Here is a 23,192-nt window from a genome sequence, read left to right on the forward strand (position 1 = left end):
GGAACAGATCTCTGCTCTCAGCCATGGCAGAGGCTGAATGAAAACACTGCTGGCAGGAGCTCGTGGTGTAGTTATCTTCTCCCAAAGGGGAAGGTCTGAAAAGTACCCTGGCTTCTTCAGAGCCCTCAGTGATTAGCAGGAGGCAGCTCCTCCCCATGGGCCTGGGCATTGATCTCACCTGTGTGACAGTGCTCATTGGAAATTATATTATTTATACTGCAGGATATGCTACTGTTTCTCTGTCATCGAGGAATGATTATATATAATAAAAATAATAAATAATTTTTATTTCTTCTTAACATATCGTATCTCATGGCTGTAGAGTAAACCAGTAATTTCAACTTTTTTGATTTGTGAATAAATGAACAATTTTCTGGGAAACATGAGGGCCCTGTTCAAGGACACAGAGTGAGATGGAGATAGGCTGCCTTTTCTTAGCCCTTTTCCTAGAAATAGTTCCTGGACCTTCAAAGCAGCTGTAGAACAAAAACTGTAAAGCCAACATGTAGGTTTTGAGGTGAAGACTTTTGGGGTTTTATAACAAAAAAGCTTGATAAAAAGGAGCCTGAATATCTGGTTGCAGGTGAGAGGTCATTGTTGTGCAGTCTGTAAATAAACACTGCTAAAGCAAGTAAGAGGAAGGCACAGAAAAGAGGATAGAAGCAGAGGAACAAACCATTCTAACAAAAAGCAAAATGGTGCTTTTTACATAGGGAATCTTTGAGTCTGTTATTCTCACAGTTCCATTAACAGAGAGAGCTGCCAGCTCAGTTGGCAACAAAAGAAATAAGCTTTAATGAGCAGCATGGTAAAGGAACAATCCCTCCTGCTTCTTCCTGAGGTTCTGATAGCTGTGAGAGAAGATTGACAGGCTTAGACTGAAGGAGTTTCTCTCAGGAAGCTGCTGCTGCTGCTGCTCCCAGGTTCACTAGTAGGCTGATCTTCTGATAATTGACCCTAAGGTTCACCCTCAGTTGTTTTCAGGGGTCTGTCTGGCTAATCACCCAGGTGTTATCCTCCCTTGGGGTATGCATGGGTTGCATGCTCCCTGGGGAAGTGCCCAGGGACCTAATTATTTTCTGGTGATGATCGCAATTCTGATCAGATCCCAAAACCAGAAGGAAAATGTATCACCCTAATTTGAATTCAAGCTGTGTGAGCAGCTAAATCTCTGAGTGTTATAAGGAATCTGCAGTTTAGAAGTCCCATGTCCAAAGCTGGTAGTTAATAATGACACAAAACAATAATTAAAAGGGAGGAAAAATGTTTGCAGAGCTTAATTAGATGACAACAAAAAGTATAGCTAGCCTGTTTTTCCTTTCCCCCTCAGGTATTTTACCAAGTGGAAAGAAATCAATCATCTGCAGATATATACAGGTTTAGGAACTAGAATCAATTTTTATTCTGAATAATAGAAATAAAACTTCATTTGAAATAAGTGAAATTCCATTCTATGCTATCAGGAAGTTTTGGCTCAGGAGGGTCAGACCAAAGTCATGTCACTCTGTATCAGCCTTATTTCTTACATCCTTTCTTTGCCCCTGGTCACTGTAGTGGACAGGATAGTGGGCTGTGTGGACCTTTGAGTCTAACACAGAAGGGCTACTATGTTATCATAGAATCATAAAATATCTTGGGATGGAATGGACCTTAAAGGCCATCTAATTTCAACCCCCCTGCCATGGGCAGTGACAACTTCCACTAGACCACGTTGCTTCATTCAACCTGGCCTTTAACACTTCCATGGATGGGATCTCCACAGCTTCTCTGGGCAGCCTGTGGCAGTGCCTACCACCCTCACACTGAAGAATTTATTCCTAATGTCTATCTAAGCCTACTGTCAGTTTAAAACCATTATGTTCTTGAAATTAATTTCCTCTTCATCTGGCACAATGGAAAATAACCCCGTTTGCTTCAAATGACCTCGTTAATAATCCCAGGGAAGAGAGGGACAGCATGTTCTGGTTTCTAGAAACACCAACACCCTTCACATTGGAAAACAGTCCCTGCTGAAACTAACCCCATGTGTATTCCATTAATGGACCTTTTACAGCAGCACAAACAGCTTCCCAGACAGGCAAAATGCTGCCTGCCGGATTGCACCATGTGCCCACTCATGATGACCTGACCAACAGGATGCTAAGCAGGATTAAATGTTTTCCTCTTCAACAGAATACTTCCAAACTGGATAGACAGCTCTCAGTAATTACAGGCTAGAGTGTATTAGCCCCTGAGGTGAGGACTGCAGGAAGGCAGTGCTTCACAGTGGATTATTTGCTCAGACACTCAACTATTTGCCGAAAGCACTCTACTACAGCACTTCCTGCCAGCCTGAATCTGTCCCTTAATCTCTTAACTCAGTACCAGAACTTAGTCCAAATGGCATTAGTAAAGAGCATACATTTGTTAAATATACTGGCTCTGGTTTGCTTTTCATTGAAAATCTATCTGGGTCTGTAGCTGCTCTGCAAACATATCTTCATTAATGTTTGCACTCTGGGCTCAAGTTCCAGTTGCTCTGATTGGAAACACTGGTCTCCTGGGTTTTGAACACTTCTCCTTTCATAGCAGTGTTCAATCACTGAAATCAAACATTAACATGAATGTGAAACTCCATAAATGAGAGGAGAATCCCATGAGTCACAAAATCCTTCCTTCCTTCCTTCCTTCCTTCCTTCCTTCCTTCCTTCCTTCCTTCCTTCCTTCCTTCCTTCCTTCCTTCCTTCCTTCCTTCCTTCCTTCCTTCCTTCCTTCCTTCCTTCCTTCCTTCCTTCCTTCCTTCCTTCCTTCCTTCCTTCCTTCCTTCCTTCCTTCCTTCCTTCCTTCCTTCCTTCCTTCCTTCCTTCCTTCCTTCCTTCCTTCCTTCCTCCCTCCCTCCCTCCCTCCCTCCCTCCCTCTGGCCTATGCACCAAATGCCTGCTTTTTCCCTAAGTGGAAACAGACATATTTCCAAAAATAATAAAAAGAACTCTCAAAGCACTCACAAAACCTTGAACACATAAAGCCTGAAAATAAATACACTTAGCTCCAAACTGAATCACCTTGGATAGGAAAAATAAATCTAAATATCAAGCTGGCTTTTTTTTTTAAAGCAGTCATGGTTGCTGAGGTTGTAGAGACAGTAATATCTGGGAATGAAATTTTCTGGACATTACTATGATATAGACAGTCTCATTTCTATTCTCTCAAATGAAGCCACCAAAGGGATGAAGAAAACAACACATTTCACTGCTCATCCACCTGCAGGCCTCTTAAAGCACAGTACACAGGTTAAGCTCCAGTGCTCAGCTCTCCAGACATTCCCATGCAAATATTATGAGAAACAAAGGTTATGTGAGTGTTTATCTACGGACCCTTTTGCTACTGAAATGGGCAATAAATAACTAGCCTAGCTGGATCACAGGGAGCTGGACAGATCCTGACCTCCTGTTACACCACAGAGGGTTGACACTGCCCTCCCTTCCCTACAGACTAGCTGCAGTGTCACTGGAAAGATGCAGCCCCAGTGAAGCACCAGTGGAGGTCCTGTGGTTAGTTCTGCTCCCTGTAGCTTTCCTCCCTGATTTGCCCCATATGTCTGATATTAGAGATGCTTTGAGAGGGGCATGCAGGAAACAGTCTAACATTTTCTGTGGCCTTCATCCTCTAGGTACAGACATAAATACGTGGAACAACTACACTTAGAAAAAAAGATTCTCTGTATTTGATTATTAAAACAGCAAAAGGACCAGTTTCACTGTGGTCACATGCCACATGTACATGTTTTGCACTGGGAACTACTTCAGCTTGCAAGTGATGCTTAAAATATGTTTTGTTGTTGTCACCACCTGCATGTCCTGACTGGTCCAGACCACTTCAGCCCCTTTATGCCTTTAGCCCATCATCAGCATTATCTATCTCAGCACAAGAGGTCTCAAACACTCCTATTACATCCAATTTGTCTGTCCAGCTAGGCCTAATGGATGTGTCTTTGTCTCCAAGCACTTCAGTGCACTGCAGAAACAACCATGCAGTCTTTGTAGATTAAACAGAGAGAGGAAATAACTTCCAGGACATTAAACTTCTTTCTGTCCTTTGGACTGATGATTTCCTGAGGTTGTACAGCTTCTGCATGTCAGACCAACAGTGGTACTAAATAACTTCAGTAGCCTGGCTGTGGTGGAGGGCTTTGGAGCTGCCTTGGAGCTGGTGTGCAAGGCTGGAGGCATACTGCTAGAATAGATAACGTACTCTGTATTCTTTTGTTCAATACTTTGTCTTTCTAATGATCTAAATGCAGTTGTTCCTTGTGGAAAACAGTATTATAAGTAGTGAATTTGGATTTTACCACTAAGAAAGCCAATAGTCGATTTCAATACAAATTCCCTCTATTTTTAATGAATGCTTTTTGCATTTGAATCATCTGTTTTTAAGGGATATGCTCAAATACCAGGAAATTATTTATTTTTTTCTGGCTATTTATTGTTGTTTTCAGTGGTGCACAATTTTTAATATGCTGAGCAGCAGCATACTGAAAGTTGAGTCAGCCTTATTGCAAAGACAGATGAAATTGTCCAAACTGAAACGTTACAGTTTTTTACAACCAACAATAGTAATTACCATATTGGAAGTATTACAGTACAAAATAGATTGTGTTGTGAGAAATGAGGCCAGATGGAACTCCAGCTGTCTCCTTAAAAAAGAAAACATTAGAATCCAATTAAAATATACTTTGGATTATGATACAGAAAAAGTTTTGCAATAATTAATTTCAGACCTATAAACTACTACCAGTTTTAATACACAGCTTAACTCTTCAAGTTATCTTTGTGCTTGGTTTCAAGTAGCAGAAATAAGAACATCTTTCTCTCTCTGGGCTGCTCCTAATTGTTTTCAAGCACAATGGCAGGGTTAAAGTCCTTGCTAGTTCATTGCTGGATCGTGACTGTAGTTTTGTGGGTGCCCACTTAGGAGTACAGTGGAAGATATAACACTGTTCACATAATCTTGGACATGAGGACTTCAATTTTTCCTGCTCGGTGTTGGGTCTCATGCAATCATGGTCAAATAGTTTTTTGAGGGATGTTTTCCATTGAAAATCCTGATTCAATAATGTGAAAATTCTCTGCACAAATAGGTAATTTGCAAATTAATTTCCTGATTTCCAAATAGCCCAAAATGTTGTTATTGTATTCTATTTTGTGCACATACTGTGATAAAAATTGAAATTAAGCATTTTTAGTTTGCTCAAAATAAATAGCTTTGCTTCATCCAAAGCTACATTTTTAGAAGACATTTGGCTTGAAATTTTAGATTTTCATACATCCTTCCAACTGAAACCTAAGAGAGACTTCAGAAATTTCAAAAAATCTTGACTTCCCCCCTAAGCACCTTTGAAGACAAAATGGTTATCTGAAGACATATATTTTTCCCATGGCAAATCACTCCTAGGGTTTTCAGTTGCCCTTGTTCTTGTACCTGTGAAGCACAGATACACTGTCCAGTTTAATTATCTGAGGATTTATACACTAGGTTAAAATCTTCAAGCCTGGCTGTTTATAGAAAGAGACACATAAACCCACACTTAGCACTTAAGTAGGTGGCCTCATTTTCTGAAGTACTAACTATTTATCCAGGGGCCATGTTTATTTAATGTCAGGCTCTCAAGTGCAGTGTTCCAGCCTTATCTCTTTGAATTTCATGATTTTAGAAGAAACAGACTACCACACTTTTTATGCTAAATATACATGGAAATCACCCTGAGAGCTGTATTGTACACAAAAGAGAGGAAAAGACAGAAACAAACCTACCACGTAGTTTTTTTTATGTGTTCATGCTTCTTGGGCTGTCTCCTTGCTCCAGACAGTGAAACACAGAACGTGATGCTCTGTCTTTGACTGATCATTGCTTCTGATCACTAAAAGAAATGCAGAAATTGCTATCAACTTCATACAGACAAGATATGAAAAATGCATAGAAAGGAAAGACACAATGGTTGATGGAGGGCTGTGCATGTTCTTACCAAGCAGAAGGTTGTGCAAAATACTGTAAACCTGAGGATTTTGCAGAAAAATCTAAACAATCCTCTTCAGCCAAGGCTGCAGTCTTGAAATTACATATCCTGTGGGAAATTCCATTTTTAGATAAGTCTGTTTTGATTTATTGTGTTTCTGATAATGATGATTGCTGGTATTATTATTTACCATAAAAATAATGATGCTATCACACTGGCAGTACAAGTAGCAAGCATTCTTACCAAAAAAATCCTTTCTTGTAGCTATATTGTAAAGCTTACTTTCTTAATGCCTCTGACACTCGACTGAAAGATGACACACAGATGATTATTACGAACGGTTGACAGTCACATTTTGCTTTCTTTTCCTGTGGTTCTAATGAAATGGGAGGCATTTTCTTCCCACAAAGAAAAAAAAAAAAAACAAGCGAGAAAAAGAAAAAGCTTCAAGATTTCTTAGTAGTTAATATGCAGCTAAAAATAGCAGTGCTTACAGTAGTAAAAAAACTTGCTGGAGTTTGAAGCCACGGAAAACTTACACGATGACATGCACATTTAGGTGACTGCCTTTTGTAGCTGCCATTAACAGTTTTCTTGCAAGGGAAGAAGATGGAGAAAAGGCAAAAGGTGTTGGTGAAAAGGGAATGTGTCAGCAAGGGCTGGCACAGGGCTTAATGTCACAGAGCTGTCTAACTCTCTTTGTCACCTACCACACCTGTTGTGGGTGAGTATTAAAACTCTGCTGCACAGAGAGATCATTAGAGGCAACCACCCATTACCATGCCATCACCTCTCAGCTCATTACTGCTTTATGTTTCTGCTGTAGTGCCACTCCTTCACAGGGTTTTCCTTCAGGTTCCTGGGCAGACAAAGTTACAAGCAGAATATTGATTTTGGCAACTTAGCTACTGCTGAAGCTGAAAAGTTCAGGAGTTCATTCAGAAAGGTATAAGAATATGATGTACATTCCTTGGTATTTGCCCTGGCTACGCCTGCTGCTGTTGCTTGTCTGTGTCTCACACTGAAGAAAGAAAAAAAAAAAGATGGGGAAAAAAAAGAAAAAAGAGACTTTTGAAGTTGATGTCACAGACAAGCAAAATGTAATACATAAAAAGGCCAAATTTGCTAGGAGGTGCCAAGAACAAGGGCAAGCAGATGAAGCTTTTATTACTGCAGATCACAGTTTTGCTGAACATTGCATATACTGAATGTTAAAAGAAGAATTAATAAGAGGCAGAATAATTTTTTGGCAAAAGAGACAACCAGTTCATCAGCAGAACTTACACTCAGGCCCAGATCACTCACTAACAGGGCTTGAGCAGAAGTGATGCTGACCTACATACTGGCAGCACAGAGGAGATTGCAGCAGACCAGTGAAGAATAGGAACACAAACATGAAAAGAGCAGCTGCAAGCGTTTTAATACCAGAAGCAGTGCTCAGTGAGTGAGGAAAAAAGCCAAGAAAATCACTAAGAAACTTGAACAGGAGACAAGATGGAAAAGTTGTGGGAGTCATGGCAAAGAGCTATGTCCCACAGGCCATGAATTCCCTGTGAAGACTCAGAATGTAAGAGATGCCACAAGGGATGTGTTCTCAGGGCAGACTGGATAGCAGGGAAACGATCCCTAAGCCTGGTTTCTATTCTGCAACCTGAAAGTACAACACTTTCTTAGAAATGCACATTGAATTATCAAAATCTGGCATTTGAAATGTGAATATTTGACAGTTCCATGAAAAGAACAATAGGGTTTGAGATGGATGTATGGGAAGACCACACAGGAAATCGAGTGTGGCTTACAGCACTGCACAATACATTCTCAGCCACTTTTCTGGCAGCCTCAGAAAAGGATGAAAAGCTCTTCCACAAATTATTTTGTGGTGCTGAGTCTTGCATTGTGCCTAGAAGAAATACTCACTTCCCATCCATCTGGCATATTTTTACCCTTTGGAAACCCTGAAATGAAACTATGCTATAATCTGACAACAAATCTTTATTCAAAGACCCTCGATTTTCCCTTCTGCCCTGCAAGTGCATAAAAAAGGTTAACGGGAGACTTAGTCTTTTCCACAAGTTTGCATCTTGATAAGGAATGATAACATATGGCTGGAAATGTGACAGTCATCTGACCCTCTCAAAACATGTCTTGTTGCCCTTTATTAACCAGACTGGTTTTAAGGAGCTGGGTAGCTTTTTTAATCAGCACGTGCCAGATTGTTGAGAAGGGATTTGTTTTTGCAGATTCAGTAGACTGATTTTTTTGCACTATATTTAACCACAGGCTAAAGAGCCTCTTCATGAGCTGAAATGGAAATAAATTGAACTGGTCAGAATACGAGCAAAGATCAGAAATAAGCCTAAGAGCAATGTAAACACATAATTGAAAAATTGAGTGTAAAAATACTGCTGTGGGTTTCCAGTCTGTATGTATATTATATATATATTACATGTAGTATATTATATATATATTACATGTATTTATCACTTGCCTGGTCCATGGCTTTGCTTAGTGTTGTGTTTAAGATGCAATTAGCAGCTTCATTTCCTACTTTGACTGCTGTTAATCACCAGTGACACCAATGCTGGGTCTGGTCATGCTGTCTCACAGACTCCATTTTCCAGTCTTCCCAGGGTCAGAAGCATTGACCAGAAGCCTGGCCCTGCAGTGTGGGTGTGCAAATGAAAGAGCACTCTGGAGGCTGTGCAGAACCTCCACCAGGCACGGAGGGATGGAATTTTCCTTTCCTGTACTGGGAACATTGGTTCTTGTGCTGGGGAGCAAGCCTCTCCCTGCCAGTGGACCCTTCAGCTGTGGGAAATGCTGTTTACCCAGTCCTGGTGACTGTGAACTCCCCACTGTGGTCACAAGGGATTGCATGCTGAGAGTAGAAACCATCCTGACCGTGGTAGCACAGGAGCATTTAATTTGTCTTGCATACAATTTATTATATGCTGTAACTAAAGGGAATCAATTCTGACTGTGATCATTAAGCAAACCCTCTGGAACTGTGGTCTAGAAACCATTCCAGAGAACCAAGCTCAAACTACCCTGGCACACAACAACAACTGGGAGCTCACAGTTTTGTTTTCTGCAAAACATTTGGAATTCAAAAATAAGAAAAAATTAGGTTTTTATTGATAAAAACCCACACAACCAAATCCACTTTCCAAACGCTTAAATGTTGATAAAAATACTGCTTTTTAAATTATTTTTATAATATTGGATTTATTGTGTCACCCTCTGTGCATTGTGTATGCTTTGAGAGTGTGTGTGGAAAGATTTTTTCGAAAGATTTTGAGTGTGTTGACCATTCAATTACAGTGGCAAAGGGTTAGAAGGTATTCAGTATTGGTGAATTAATACAAAACATATTTTTAAGTGATACCTAGTCATTAAGTATGTTTTTATAAAGTTCTATGTCAGTATTTGTGAATATTTTAATGTCACCATTAGTGCATGGTGCTCCACAGACCATTAGTCCAACAAAATCAAAGGCCTAGCAAAAAATTACAGCTAAAATATCCAGCAAGGTGGTGAAACAAATTATCATAAACAAGCAAATGATGGCAAGAAAGTCACTAAAACAGCTGCATTTACATAGTTTGAAATAAAAATTAGTTTTAAGAAAAATAGAATTCGTCCTAGAAATAAAAGGATTTTAAATTTGTCATTGTGGTTGGCAATGCTTTTTCAGGGCATGCTCCTGTAACTATAGAAGATTCTCAAAGGAATAACTCTAAATGTGATGCTAGAAGAAAACAAAATGTATTAATTTCAAGCTTAGGTAATGATAACATTAAAAACAAAAGGCAAAATTAGATATTGAAGGAATTGTGTTTGTAAGTAAGTACACTTCCTAGGAAGCTAACACTGCTGCTTTATTTATTTATCATGCTTTCTAACTGGATGACATTCTGTTTAGAATAAGCTTTCTCTTTTTTTTTTCTTCCAAAGGGGTTCATAATTTAATAAACCTCTTTTATTCTGTTTGTTTTCCAATTCTGACCCTGGCTACTCAATATAACAAGACTTTGATGGCTTGCATGGGGGTAAACCTAATTGCTAAGCTGCAATGCAAGGTTTTCATGCTGTGGAAGCTCTTCCAGGGAACATACAATTTGTTGAAGTTAAAGAGCACTATAATGTGAATCTTACCTGTGTGATTGTTCAATTTTAAACAGAGTTTGTGCTCAGCAGGTCCTTTCGAGAGATTTTTCCCATATCTAATTCTGCTGCTTGGAACGTGCTATGTGGAAAATCTCTTAAAATTGAAACAAACTATTACAGTGTTGAAGAATGCTTCAGTGCAACTAAGAAATTTCAAGATGGCAATTTACTGTTTATTGTTTGTAGTACAGTATTGCCTCCAATCCCTGACACAGTAAGGAGTGGCACTGCATGAAGACTTCTTCAAGGCCAAACTAGAAAGTTTGTTCTCTCAAAAATCTTACAGTCTAAAACGTATTAAAAAGAGAAAAAAAAAAAAAACCTTTTTATTTTCTTCTTGTGGGAATCAAGGCAACCAAAAAACCAAGATAAATATCTTTCAAAATACTTGACATGCAGTGACCTACGTGTATTTTTTTCATGTGTTTAAGGTCAAAAATAAGGAGCAGTGGCAAGTTACACAAGGTAGAAGACTTGACCTTTCTTAGCCAACCCTCTGCTGCCTCTGATTGCCTTCCCCAGCCTCCCAACAGGGGGTTGGTGTCTTCTTGTTTCACTGAAGTGGTTTCTGCCAAAATAACCTGATTTACCTTAAGCACCGCTGTGCACATTTATAGAACACATCTCTCTGACAGGATGAGCTGATGAAGTAGACAACTGTACCTGCAGTCACCCTGCTGTAGGGTGAGGAGAGGGCTGGTGAGCAGCTCAGCACTGGCTGAGAGCAGTGCTCTTGCCAGATACCTGTTAGCCTGTGCCTGACACCCATGAGCATGGGCTGTCTCTCGAGGCAGGCTGGGGCTGGGGGAGGCATCCAGAGAATGGGAAGCCAGGTTGGTGGGTCGAGGAGACCAAGTATACAGTATTCCTTCAAAATAATTCATATATTGCCAAGTAAAGCAGTGAGATGAAAACCAAATAATACTGAAAACAAAGACTGCAAAAGGAAAGAACAGTTTGAGAAGGGTTGTTAGAAACAAAAGCCCCACTGGAGGCACCCAGAGACTGAGTAGAATATGCATGAGCTGCAAATATGATATGCAGAATGTGTCCTGGAGTTCAAGTCCTGATTTGATATTCCTTCCAATTCCTCAGATACAGGATGATTAGAATGCTTTTTCCATTCAAAATGGATGTGAGCATTGCTCTGGAAGCCAAATTCTGTCTCCAAAGCAGGAAACTGTCTGCATTTACTTCTTCCAGACCTAACTATACTTCTCAGTGACTTAAGCCTGTGTCTCTTTTTCAGCCTAGTGAATCCAATTTTGTAATCCTCTTTGTACTTTCCTACCTTTCTGTGTGTCAATGCTCTTCTGTTTAAGGAAAAACGCTTTATGTACATTATGCCTTTGGGTTTAATTTTGTGAAATGTTTTCGGTGAGAAATGTCTTGTCTCTCTTCTCCACTCCCTCCTTCCCTGTGAGTTTGCCCACTGATCCTCTGCATTTTTTTTCCCAGATGTTTCAACCTGAAGAGCAGGAGTTCTTGAAAGCAGGCTTATCGAGTGATCAGTTATCACAGTTTGAAAATGCCTGCTGAGGTGTTTGACACCCAGCTACCATCCCCAGAGTGGCTGGCTGCTCCATTGTGATGCTTTAAAGATGGGTGGTAATGAAGCAGATTCTCAGAGCGCTCTGCAGATCTTGCTGCTCTCAGCCTCTCAAGTTGAATGCTCCCGAGTCACAGATGTCTGCAGTCAGGAATCATTTCCATAAAGCTTCTCAGTATCAGTGTCCTCCACTAGGTTCCTAGATCAAATACTCTTATTCAACTAGTCCGAAGGAAAGAAAGTTATTCAGAAATAATGCAAATGAAAGAAAAATATGGAAGAGGAATAAGAAGCATAAACAGTTCTTCCATTAGTCTTCCCCCACAAACCCATGCACACAAGATGAATAGCAAAGATACCCAGAGAAGAATCACAGACTTTCCTTTTACAGCTCTTCTAGGGCAGAAATAAGGAAGCTCTTTGTCATCCCTGTCACCCAGCTCTTTAACATTTTCTTCCTGCCAGCACTTAGAAACTTATTCATAACCTAGAATATCTCGTCCAAAATTCAAACTCATAGTGAATGATTTATCCAAAAGCCCCTATTAAACATTTTTTTTTCAAAAACAAAACAATTCTTAAGACTTTAATTAAATAGAAGTGAGATTAAATTAAAAAAGGAATCTAATTTCCTTTGCATGAAATGAGGTGGCACTTGGAAAGTGTAACTCAGCATTGCTTCATGTGAGCGTTGCTCAGGGTACATGCAGAGCATTGGAGTGAGGATATTAAATACAATCAGAAGGCCTCACAGTATTTTATGGAAAAAAATCAAATTTAAACATAAAAGTAGTAATTAAACTGGGATTTCAGCTGAGTATTATGCATTATAGCAATCTGATAATTGCAAAAGTATTTAAGGGAACTAATATACTTTTAGCTAAAAAAACCCCTTCTTTCTGATACAGTACAAAGTGCTATGTTATTCACTCTTTTTATTCTCCATGCTTTGCAATACTTTCTTTAGAAATAGAAAAATTCCACTAACACAGTTTCTGGACACTTAGGGATATATTAAGGGCACCTACTATGGGTGTGTTACTTAATCCCTAAAATTAGTTCTTCTTATGGCCTGTATCAAAATTTGGTGCTCCTGGATAAAATTAGGTTAAAAGGTTGATTGAACTATAAAAATAAGGTTTATGTCTGGTCTCTAGCCTAGAGCATGGTCTGAGCATCACTTTCTGGCCAGACTTGTATTTCAGAGTTGGTCCTTTCTAAAGTGTTTTCCCAATACAGGATATTCAAACGATTCCTTTACCAGTGTTTTAGGTCAAATCCAAGTGATTTTTTTTTCTTCCTTTCTTTCTTCACTGAAATTAAAACCTAACATAAATGAATAACATATTGCGTTTAACTAAATTACTTGTCTTTCTCTCAGTTAAATATTAAATTTTATTTTATATTTCCTCTTTGACTTTTTCTTTTTTACGATTCTACCTGGGGAATTTTTAGGTTTAGTCATGAGGCTGTTACATCTGGAATACCTGAGGAAAAATAATTTTGCAAATTCATTTGTTTTGATTTTCTTAGTCATTCAGATTGCATTTGTCTAGATCTAGTCTCAAGCTCATTGACTCTTGTAGCTTCTAAAGACTAAAGAGCCAGGATTTCCAGTGAGGTCTTTAGTATCTGTCATATGAAAAAACAGAGGCACATAAAATGAGAGTGGTAGCAGAAATGGGCAGAAGAGGAATCCCCTAGCTAAGCCTTGCTGATTTCAGTGACATTCAGCATGTCCAAGTTGGTAGTCTACACATTTTTCAAGAAGTGTACACTGTGGTCTTCTGGCAGTCAAAGGAACACAGCTTTTTTCAGACACCTTTGATATGCCATTTGCAGACTCTCTACTTGGGTCCTTTTCAATGTAAAATGCAGGCACAAACATATTTAACTTCATAAATCTCACATGTTCTGTATATAAAGCCCTTTTCAAAAGTTTCAATGTATTAGTATAACTAAAACCTCTTAAAATCTTTAGTCATAAGGTTTCATCAATCCTCTATCCTAGCATTAGTTTTTGATGATCCAAACCTTAAAGAGGTGGAAAATAAGGCAAAATAATTTTTCACTGAACCCTCATAACCCTATTTTCTGTTTGTGAAGGTCAGATTAAAAATACCCAGGCTTTTCAAGGCAGTATGCACCCAGGGGAAAACCTTTCATTCAGTACATTTTCAGAGACAAGTCTTTGTATTAAAACTTTTTCTTCTCTGAATTTGTCCCTAGTACCTTCATTTCCTTTTTCAGACTTCCAAGGCTGCTTCTTAAATACGATTCCACAGATTTTTTTTTTCAGCAGCTGCCCTGACATTCATAGATGGAAAGATGATTCATTAAGCACACACAGTGGTATGCAAAAGTCATGCTAAGGGTTCGTGACAGGACAAACTGCTAGACTCAGACCAAACCAGAGCAAGAAGGTGACAGTAGTGTCAATGCCAAGGTGGGATGTCCAGGCTACACAGGTGGCAAAGACTGGGTGTGTGAGAAACACCCAAACTCTGCAGATCATTGGTACTGGGGACCTCTGTGGAGGAGGGATGGGCAAGACCAACAGGCCCAATAGGGGACCATGTCAGCAATGCCATGTGGGGCCGAGAATACCAGGTGAATGAGTCAAAAATACCAAGTCTGGTTATTGATGTGACAGAGCTGTCACCAAGGGGGGAAATGGCCTTTAAAGGAGGATTGTGTAACCACAGAGGGGCTGGAGTCTGGGAAGAGAGATACAAGCAGCAAAAGGAGGGCCGAAAATCAGGAAGAATCAGGTTGGATGGGGCTCTGAGCAACCTGATCTAGGTGAAAAGTATCCCTACCCATAGCAGGGAGGTTGGAGCTGGATGATCTTTAGGATCTCTTGCAACTGAAAGCATTCCATGATTCTATGACCATTAAAGGTTCGTTGCAACAAAAATGATTCTATGATTCCATAATTCTATGAAAGAGATGATGAGATGTGCAAATCCCATGATGGCTGGTGCCTGGGGGATGTGCCAGGCAGCCCCGTGTTTGCTGATGGCAGCTGGAGCAATACAGACACCCACACCTGCTGTCCTGACCATGCTGAGAGGGTTGGGCTGCAACTGGAGTGGGAGCAGGTGGGTGCTTTCCCTGGCTGGGGAGTGGACAGACACACATGGACAGACAGATCAGGCATCCTGGCATGCCTGTGTTGGTGCTTGTTTCAGGCCTGACAGCTTCCACAGTTTCATAGCACCTTTCCTTCACAATGTCTCCTCACACACTTGAGAATGGTTCTTCTTTCACACCTGAATGCACTGCACTTAAATCTTCCTCTATGCTTTTTTACCTTTACCAAAAGTTTGAAAGTTCCTTCCGCCTTTTCTTTGCCCCCCTTGCCTGGTAGCAGATGTTTTTGAATGTGCAAGAGACCACCTGCAGGGATGGGGCTCATTTTGTATTTAATGGGATAAAAAAGCGAGTTACAAACACGGCGCTGTCACTGTACTCCATTAAACAAAGCTTGGGGTTTGAGAACAGGAAGCTCAGTCCTCAAATACTTCTGAAATACTGTAAATCCTTTATTACAGATGCAGGAAAGAATAAAAAGATTAATTCCTTTGATACTTTATGGACTTGTTTTACAAACAGTTTTCGTTTTTTACCTTCAGCTCAAGGAAATTTTGTAAGGAAAAATGTTCTTATTTGGCAGTCTTTCTTCACATCACTAAGGCTAGAAATAATTAGATTTTTCAGAGAAAAGTCAAAAGGCTAACTAAATTTTGTTGATTGTGCTGTAATTCTTCCTTCAGGACAAAGAGGGCAAACATACACAAGAGGGCAGGGAAGAGAGTCATAACAAAAGGCAACTTTTTGCCCTCCTGCTGTTTTTATAATTTTGCTGTTGGAGAAATAGAGGGCTTGCACCCTCTTTTACTTGTACCTTATGCTAAGTTCAAGTGTTGAACTGCTTAGCTACTGCTTTTCACTTCCTCTCTGGTCCTAGGCTCTCAGCAGCTTTGCAGAAGGTGCAATGTTAGCTGGCTAAGGCATCGTTCTTCCTTTTTGTTCCAACACAGAGCAGCTGGAGAGAGAAGGCAGGAAGAAGATATAACATGAAGGGGAAAAAAAGATCACAGCAATACACAGGTTGGAGAGACTTCAGGTGGTCCTATTGTCCTGATCTCACTCAAATATTCTTAGTTCATCTGTTACTTTCATGAGATAGTGAGGCCCCCTAAAAACTGCTATGGTTTTATTTAGCTCCGGTTTTCAGGGTTTAGCTTTTATTTTTCCAGACCAAATCTCACCTTAATTCCTCTTTGTATTCCTAACCTCCTGAAATCCTGCTAGAATACTTAATAATGCTGCTCTTATATATTTAATATTATGGCCATCTTACCTCCAAGTTCAGACTCTTTTCATATGTGATTAAGGTATTTCCCACCTACACTGCCAGGTAGTCAAAGATGTTAACTAAACAGATCACCCACTGTTTTTGGGGCACTCTGGGTACTCTGATCCTTTACAGTTTATTACTGTCTTACGTTTTGAATTTCTTTGCTGGTTTTCATGTACTGTGACAAAGGCAAACCTCATCCTCAGTGTGCAGACTTGAATGATCCCACTTCAAGATGGTTGGGGAGAAATGTGAGAGTGTCCATAAAGGGGCTACCAAGATAGTGAAGAACCTAGAGTGTGACAACCCCAAGGAAATGTTGTGGGTTTTAGTCTGTATTACTGAACATGCTGCAGTGCCCAGTTTGATGCTCAGGCCTCCCATGCCCCACAGAATCACAGAGTAATTCAGGTTGCAAGGTATCTCAGGATGCCTCTGGTCCAACCTCTTGCCCACAGCAGGGTCAATTTGAGGTTGGACTAAGCTGCACAGGAATTCATAAAACTGAGTCTTGAAAAGTTCTAGGAACAGAGAGCTCTGGAGCATTGTGAGGGCTCAGGCCTGTTTGTGTGAGCCTTCTCCAAATCTTTGCTGCCTATGGGTTTAGAGGAGTGGTGATTGTGGAAACTGTGGTGATATGCAAGGGGACTTGGAGCACACGGTAAGAACTTTGAGGATGTGGGCTGTGGAGTCCTGTCTGTGTCCTGTTCATGACAGTGTCCCTTCAGCTCTTGTCTTACATACAAACATCCCAAACTATGCTTGGATTATCACCAAGGCTTTTTGGGGCTCCTTGAATCCTGTAAAACTAGATTGGGATATCCAGGTCCTTAATGCTGTGTTACAGATTAGATGAGATCCATCTATCCCCACCTTGAAAAGCATTGCCCTAGCTAAAAACACATTTTCTGTAGTTGTCACTGTGTGTTTCAGAGATTGCAAGGAACTTACTTATTTTTCTCCTTAACATTCAGTAACTAAAGCACACAATCATGATGGGTATCTTCTTAAAACAAAAATGACTAAAAGTAATGTGCATCAACTCTAATAACAGTGATTCAAACCTTTGCTTTTTATACACTGCAATAGCAAATTTTATTTACTTGCTTTGCTAGCATTATATGGCAAACAAATGTCTATGTTTTTATGTTTATAGACACATTTTTCCTCTGTTGTCAGTTGTCTCTGTGGTGCTGAGGGTTGCAAAATGTCATCCATTTTGGTTATATTTATGCCTTTCTTTACACAGCATACGAGGATATGCAGGCTCAAAAGCTTCATGCTTGTCATTTGTCATTATCTATATCAGAGCAGGCACTGAAATCTAGGAATGTTCTGCTTCTCCCTAATAATTTTTAAGTGGGTGGCCTAGAAATGGACACAAGTATAGCCTCACCAGTGCTAAACAAATACCTCTGGAAATGGCACTCCTTTCAAACTCAGTTGTTACCAGAATGACCTGCTTCCACTTGGAGAAAACAATACCTTTCAGACTATTTCTGAGTGTGGCTGGAGCATGTCCAAAGCAGAGAAACAAAGATGATAAAGGGTCTAGGGAATGATGAGTGGGTGAGGGAATTGGGGTTTTTAGCCAGGAGGAAAAGAGGCTCAGGGGGAACATTATTGCTCTCTGCAACTGCCTGAAAGGAGGTGTAGCCAGGTGGATGTTGGCCTCTTCTCCAGGTAACAAGCAACAGAAAAAGAGGAAATGGCCTCAGGTTGTGCCAGGGGAGGTTTAGATTGGATATTAGGGAAAATTTCATACCTGAAGAGATTGTGAAGTACTGAAACAGGCTGCCAGAGAAGTGATTGAGTCCACATTCCTGAAGATATTTAAAGGGTGTGTAGATGTTGCATTTAAGGACATGGTTTAGTAATAAGCACGGCAATGACAAGTTAGTGGTTGGACTCAATGACCTTAGAGTCCTTTCCAACTTAAAATTATGCTATGATTCCATTATTCTATTTCCCACTAACACTTAATTTAACAGGTGAGATGCAGGTGTAGGTGGGAAAATGAAAGGAAGAAGCTTCTCTTTCCATTTAAAACACAGGTCTGCCATGAGATGCTCTGGAAAGGAGGATCCATCACCATCCCTGGTAGTTCATGTGTGGGGTGGCAGGATAGAAGCAGAAAGTACCTTTTCCCTTCTTGACCACCTGAATTATTTTAGAATTTCTTAATTATAATACTGCAGACATCATGGGCCCAATCTAAAGTATTTACTGACAAAAAGAACAGTTTTGGCTCTTGCCAAGATGGCAAAAGTAGTTTGGCAAAGTATCTTTTTCATGCTGAGTTCTCTGAAGCTAGATGGAAGTTCTGGCTCACATTTCCACATTTTTGCCATTAATAAAGCTTTCCAAAGGACATAGTTGAGTTGTTACTGTCAAAACTTCACCTTGGCATAGATTTAACTCAGAAGCAAAGCCCAAGCAAACTAACCAGGCTAATGGATGCAAAGCCTCTCCCCTGAGTAGTTTTCCCATGTCCAAACAGATTTGTAGAGCCCCATAGTGCCAGTGTTTAGCAGAACTCTACTTTGCTCCTGCATCCTCACAGGCAGAATGGGGGGCTGGTAAAGGGCAATTCATTTCTCTGTTGGTTTTTGATGAGAGTAAAGTCTAAGTCTGCAGAGTAGAAATTGTTCACTTGCAGCATTTCACTTTGCTTGGAACGACTGAATGGAAATGAAATTATTTATGCACAAATCAGCATTCTTTATGTCTACACTTGTTGCAAATCCTGTCAGCTGCATTTAAATGTATTTACTTACTTGTGCATTTAGGAGTCCTCAGGCAGTAGAATAAGGTAAATAATTTTCTCCTGTCATTTAAGGTACTCCTTTAATTTTAGCCCAACTGACTTAATTTAGGTTATTACCATAAAATGATTATCACAGTATTTTAGAAAGCAAAATCAAAATCAGAACACAGTAGGATTGTCTGGAGACGTGTATGTCAGTGCCCTGGCTGCACTAGTAGGTTTTGGTGGCCCTGATCCCCTCTCCAAGGTTCTCCCCATCCTGCCCAGGGCTCAGAACCCCATGGCAGCTCCCCAAGACCCAATTCCTGCCCCAGTGATCCTGCAGCAGGGCAATTCTGTGGATCCCACAGTCCTGCCCTGCCTGGCCATGGGCTCCACTGAGTCTTTCCCATCCACATGCCCATGTCCTGGTCTGGCCTCAGCCCATTGCATCCCCAGCGAGGTGCACAGTGATCCCTGGACCTGACCTGCAGATCGACTTCCCAGCTCAATCTTGGCTGTCTCTGATCATCACAAAGCAGCAACCTGATTTAGAGCAGTTTTCTTGTTTAGGCGCAGATTAGAATAGGGAGTAGCACAATCCTTGATTCCAGTGCCTGCTCTGGTAGCAGTAATGACAGATGGCAGACATGAACCTTTTGAGTGTGCATAGCCTTGTATAGTTGTATAGTTGCATAGAAAGCTAGAAGTATAACTAAACTGGATGGCATTTTGTATGCAGTTTAAAAGAGAGGAACAAGGGAATTCCAGGATGTCAGCAGACGTGCAGCTGAGCAGAGTGACTTGCTCAGATTGCTCCTCTGAGCATTTGGAGACTGATGCCAATGGAAAACCCTGGAGAAATAACTAAGCCTGTGAAACCTAAAAAGTCAAGGAACCTTTCAGGCATTTGGGAATCTGCAACATTAAGAGTGACAGGATATTCTGATAGAATTTCAGAACACTAAAATCTGAGTCTAATTTGCAGTTGTATAACCCTTCCAATTTTGAAAGAGATGCACAAATATTAATCAGTGCACACATTTGTACTGGAGCAAAGACATGCTTCCATCATCTTCTGGTACCGTCTAGGGAATTCATCTTGCAACCAAGGCCAATGCACTCCAAGAAAAGACATAACATTTCAGATAGCAGCCCAGACTGGAAGCCTGCTGCTTGTGCAAAGCTATTGCCAGTGATGTCAGGGTAAAGCCCATCCTGCAGAGTTCACATCTCCTGGGTCTGAATCCTTCCACTGGCACTGACCTTTGAATGCAGCTCACAGCTTATGCATATGTGGTGTCTCCTTTATATGGGATAGCTAGAATATGCTGTTCTGGATTCTGGCATTTCTTTAGATTTATCTAGATTCATTGGCTGGCTCATTTTTATTAGTCATGCTAAACCCTACTTAGCTGGTTTGATTTGTTGTTGGGTTTGGGTTTTTTAAATACATATAGGGGTAAGCAAATTTTGTTAAAGAATTTTATGCAATGATGCTTAAGGCCTAGGAACTTTTGGATTATTTAAACCATATATATGTGTGGAATAATTTGAATTGCTATGTTTAATATATATGTGAATATGTATATATGTGTATATGTGTGTGCATATATATATTTATATATACGTAAAGGACAATAAGGTGGTTAGGAGTAGATAGCATGGATTTACAAAGGGGAAATCAGGCATGACTGACCTGATAGCCCTCTATGGGAAGATGACCTGCTCAATGGATGAGGAGAGACCACTAGATGTTGTTTAATTTTGCTTTACTAAGACTTTTGATGCTCTCTCCCATAACATCCTCATTGACAAGCTGATGAAGCATGGATTAGATAAATGAGCAGTGAAGGGCACTGAAAACTGATTGAATTGCTGAGCTCAGAGTTTTGCAATCAGCAGTGTGAAGTCCAGTTGGAAACCAGCTCTGTACCTCATGGACTGATATTGTGGCCAACAGGGTCAAATATCTTCATTAATAATCTGTACAAAGGGACAGAGAACAACTTCAGCAAATTTGCAGATAACACAAAACTGGGAGAATTGTTTGATAAACTATATGGCTGCACTGTGCCTGGAGGAACATCACTGCCAAATCAAGGAAGGTGATCCTTCTTGTCTACTCATCTCTGGTGAGTAGAGCTCAACATCTGCAGTGTTGGGCTCTGTGCTGGGCTTTCCACTGTGAGAGACACCTGGACACACTGGGCTGAGTTCAGGAAAGCACCACAGGAATGAGTAAGGGATTTATGCAAGTATGAGAGAGCTGGGGGTGTTCATCCTGGAAAAGAGAAAGCTCAAGAGTATCTTACCTTTATGTGTAAAATGTCTGACAGGAGGCAGTAAAGATGACGCAGACAGATTTCTCAGTGCCCAGAGACAGGTGAAAAGGCAATGGGCACAAATGGAATACAAGAAAGTTAATTTAAACTTCTGAGTTTTTTTATTGTGAGAGCAGTTGAATTTATGAACAGGTTCCCCAGAGAGATGATGGAGCCTCCATCTTTAGAGATATTCAAAACGTGGGTGGACACTGTCCTGAGCAACCTTCTGTAGGTACTGTATTGTGACCAGTGGGGCTGGAAGAGATGAACTTAAATGTCCCTTCCAACTGCAACAATTCTGTTATTTTTATAGATGTGTCTATGTATGTGTCCAAATATGTATGTGTATGTACACATTCAAAGCATTTTATTAATCCCATTTTATTTTACAGCAATTCAAATTATTCCTTTCAATTCACATTATTATGTTGATATAAACACTCTACTTTTGTTGTCAGTTCTTTCTTTGGTTCCATCAAGTCTTAGGCAGAACCTGGCAAGGAAGAGTCTCCTGGAGGAAAAAAGGGCTCCTCAAAAAGGGATGTAGAAATAGCTGTACAATTCTTGTGAGCAATGTAGTAAATATCTGCCTTTGAGGGTTGTGGATAGGATGGATACTGCATAGAGAAGAGGAATGTTAGGCACAATTCAGTTAAGATCTGCTGACCTTCAGGCAGAGCAGTGACTGATAGGCTCAAAACTTTTTTTTAAGGTAGCATTTCCAGCTTGCTGAGTTATAATGTCACACCCAGGTTGGTAGGGAGTGAATTAATTGCAAGGTCTGCTGTTGAGGTGAGGTGGTTAGATGTGACTCATCCCTGCTCATGGACCTCAGTGAATCTTGTTGGACAGCTTTTGAACAGCTCCCCTTGGCACATCCTGGCACACCTACTTCTCCAAGGGGGACAAAGACCTTCCTCTCCCTCAAGTCTTGAGCAGCTACAGCTGAGTGGGGAAACAAGTTGTACAATAGAAAAATCTGAAGACTCTGCCCTTGTCACACAAGCTTTTGTGTTGGGCAGGAGCCAGCACGAATGGTAGGGCAGACAGCAGGCTCCCCAGTGCTGCACAACTGTGGGAGGGATATTGTGAAGGTATGGAAAAAGCAGGTAGCTAGAAAGCACGGAAATTCCCAAACTTAAAGTACTCAGCTTTATTTCACTCATATTCTGTACAGGCATTGTGCTGCTGCAGGGACCTGGCCTCGTTCAGTAGATACAAATTACAGATGTAATTTATTACATTCTGTTTTCTCAAGGTCCTCAAAAATCAAAATCACATTGTGCCACACTGTCTTGACTTCAATAAGTACCTTCAGCATTGTCACTCCAAAAATTTTAGTAGGACCAAACACATCAAAGTTTCCCAAAGGTTTTAAACCCTATCCAATCTAGTCCTACTTTTCTGGGGCTGACAGAAGATGCAATTCTGGCACTGTCTCTGGTGGCACTCCAGCCTTCATGGCTTGGAGATCAATGTCCAGAGACAATCTTGTCCCAGCCATACCTGTCACTGAAGCACAGAGGTAAATCTGCTGGGGCCCAGCACAGTCAATCACTTTGGCACCAGCTGTTCAATGTAAACATTCTTCTCCTTCTCTTCAGGTTCTTCCCCAAAACCATTAGTATTTTGTCAGTTGGCAATGACTCCTCACTCTAAAACTGGGCCAGACTGGTTTGCACTGCAGCATCACTGAAGCTTACTGTGCTAGTAGGAAATCTGACTTTCTGTGTTAAATAACAAAACTTGAGAAACAGAGAATGAGAGCAAGAAGAATGAATCATGTTTTGGGTGTGATGCAAAAGTGGGTGGAGGAAGTTTGGAACTTATATCCTTAGCAGATCCCATTGACCTCCTTGTCAGGATGCAAACTTATTTGCTGAAATGAATACAGAGTATTGCTCTTCCACATGGAAGATTCAGGCTTTGACTGACCCACACACTGCAGATGGAGGTCTACTCCCACAAACTGCAGATGGAAACCTCTCTCTACAACCCTGGCAGCCACCCCCCTCACACCACCCCAGGGTCAGGCCCCTGCATCCAAG

General features: G+C 40.6%; 1 protein-coding gene and 1 long non-coding RNA gene across 13 annotated transcripts in view; one reads left to right on the top strand and one right to left on the bottom strand.

Annotated features, from left to right (window-relative positions):
• The window catches only part of LOC148224762 (uncharacterized), a 45,346-nt gene extending 36,392 nt beyond the window's left edge, over positions 1-8,954 (bottom strand). The window contains exons 1-3 of one of the 2 annotated variants that reach the window (XR_015801369.1): positions 6,236-8,954; positions 6,002-6,100; positions 5,790-5,896 (exon numbers count right to left, since the gene is read on the bottom strand). This is a non-coding gene — a long non-coding RNA (uncharacterized LOC148224762). Of the gene's footprint in view, positions 1-5,789; positions 5,897-6,001 lie in introns of both variants that reach the window. The other variant, XR_015801368.1, reaches the window with a different exon arrangement.
• Positions 1-23,192, top strand: part of C2H11orf87 (chromosome 2 C11orf87 homolog) — a 166,855-nt gene that overhangs the window by 62,515 nt on the left and 81,148 nt on the right. The window lies entirely within an intron of this gene.

Source organism: Sturnus vulgaris, chromosome 2 (genome assembly GCF_052056855.1).
Source record: "Sturnus vulgaris isolate bStuVul1 chromosome 2, bStuVul1.hap1, whole genome shotgun sequence".
Lineage (NCBI taxonomy): Eukaryota > Metazoa > Chordata > Aves > Passeriformes > Sturnidae > Sturnus > Sturnus vulgaris.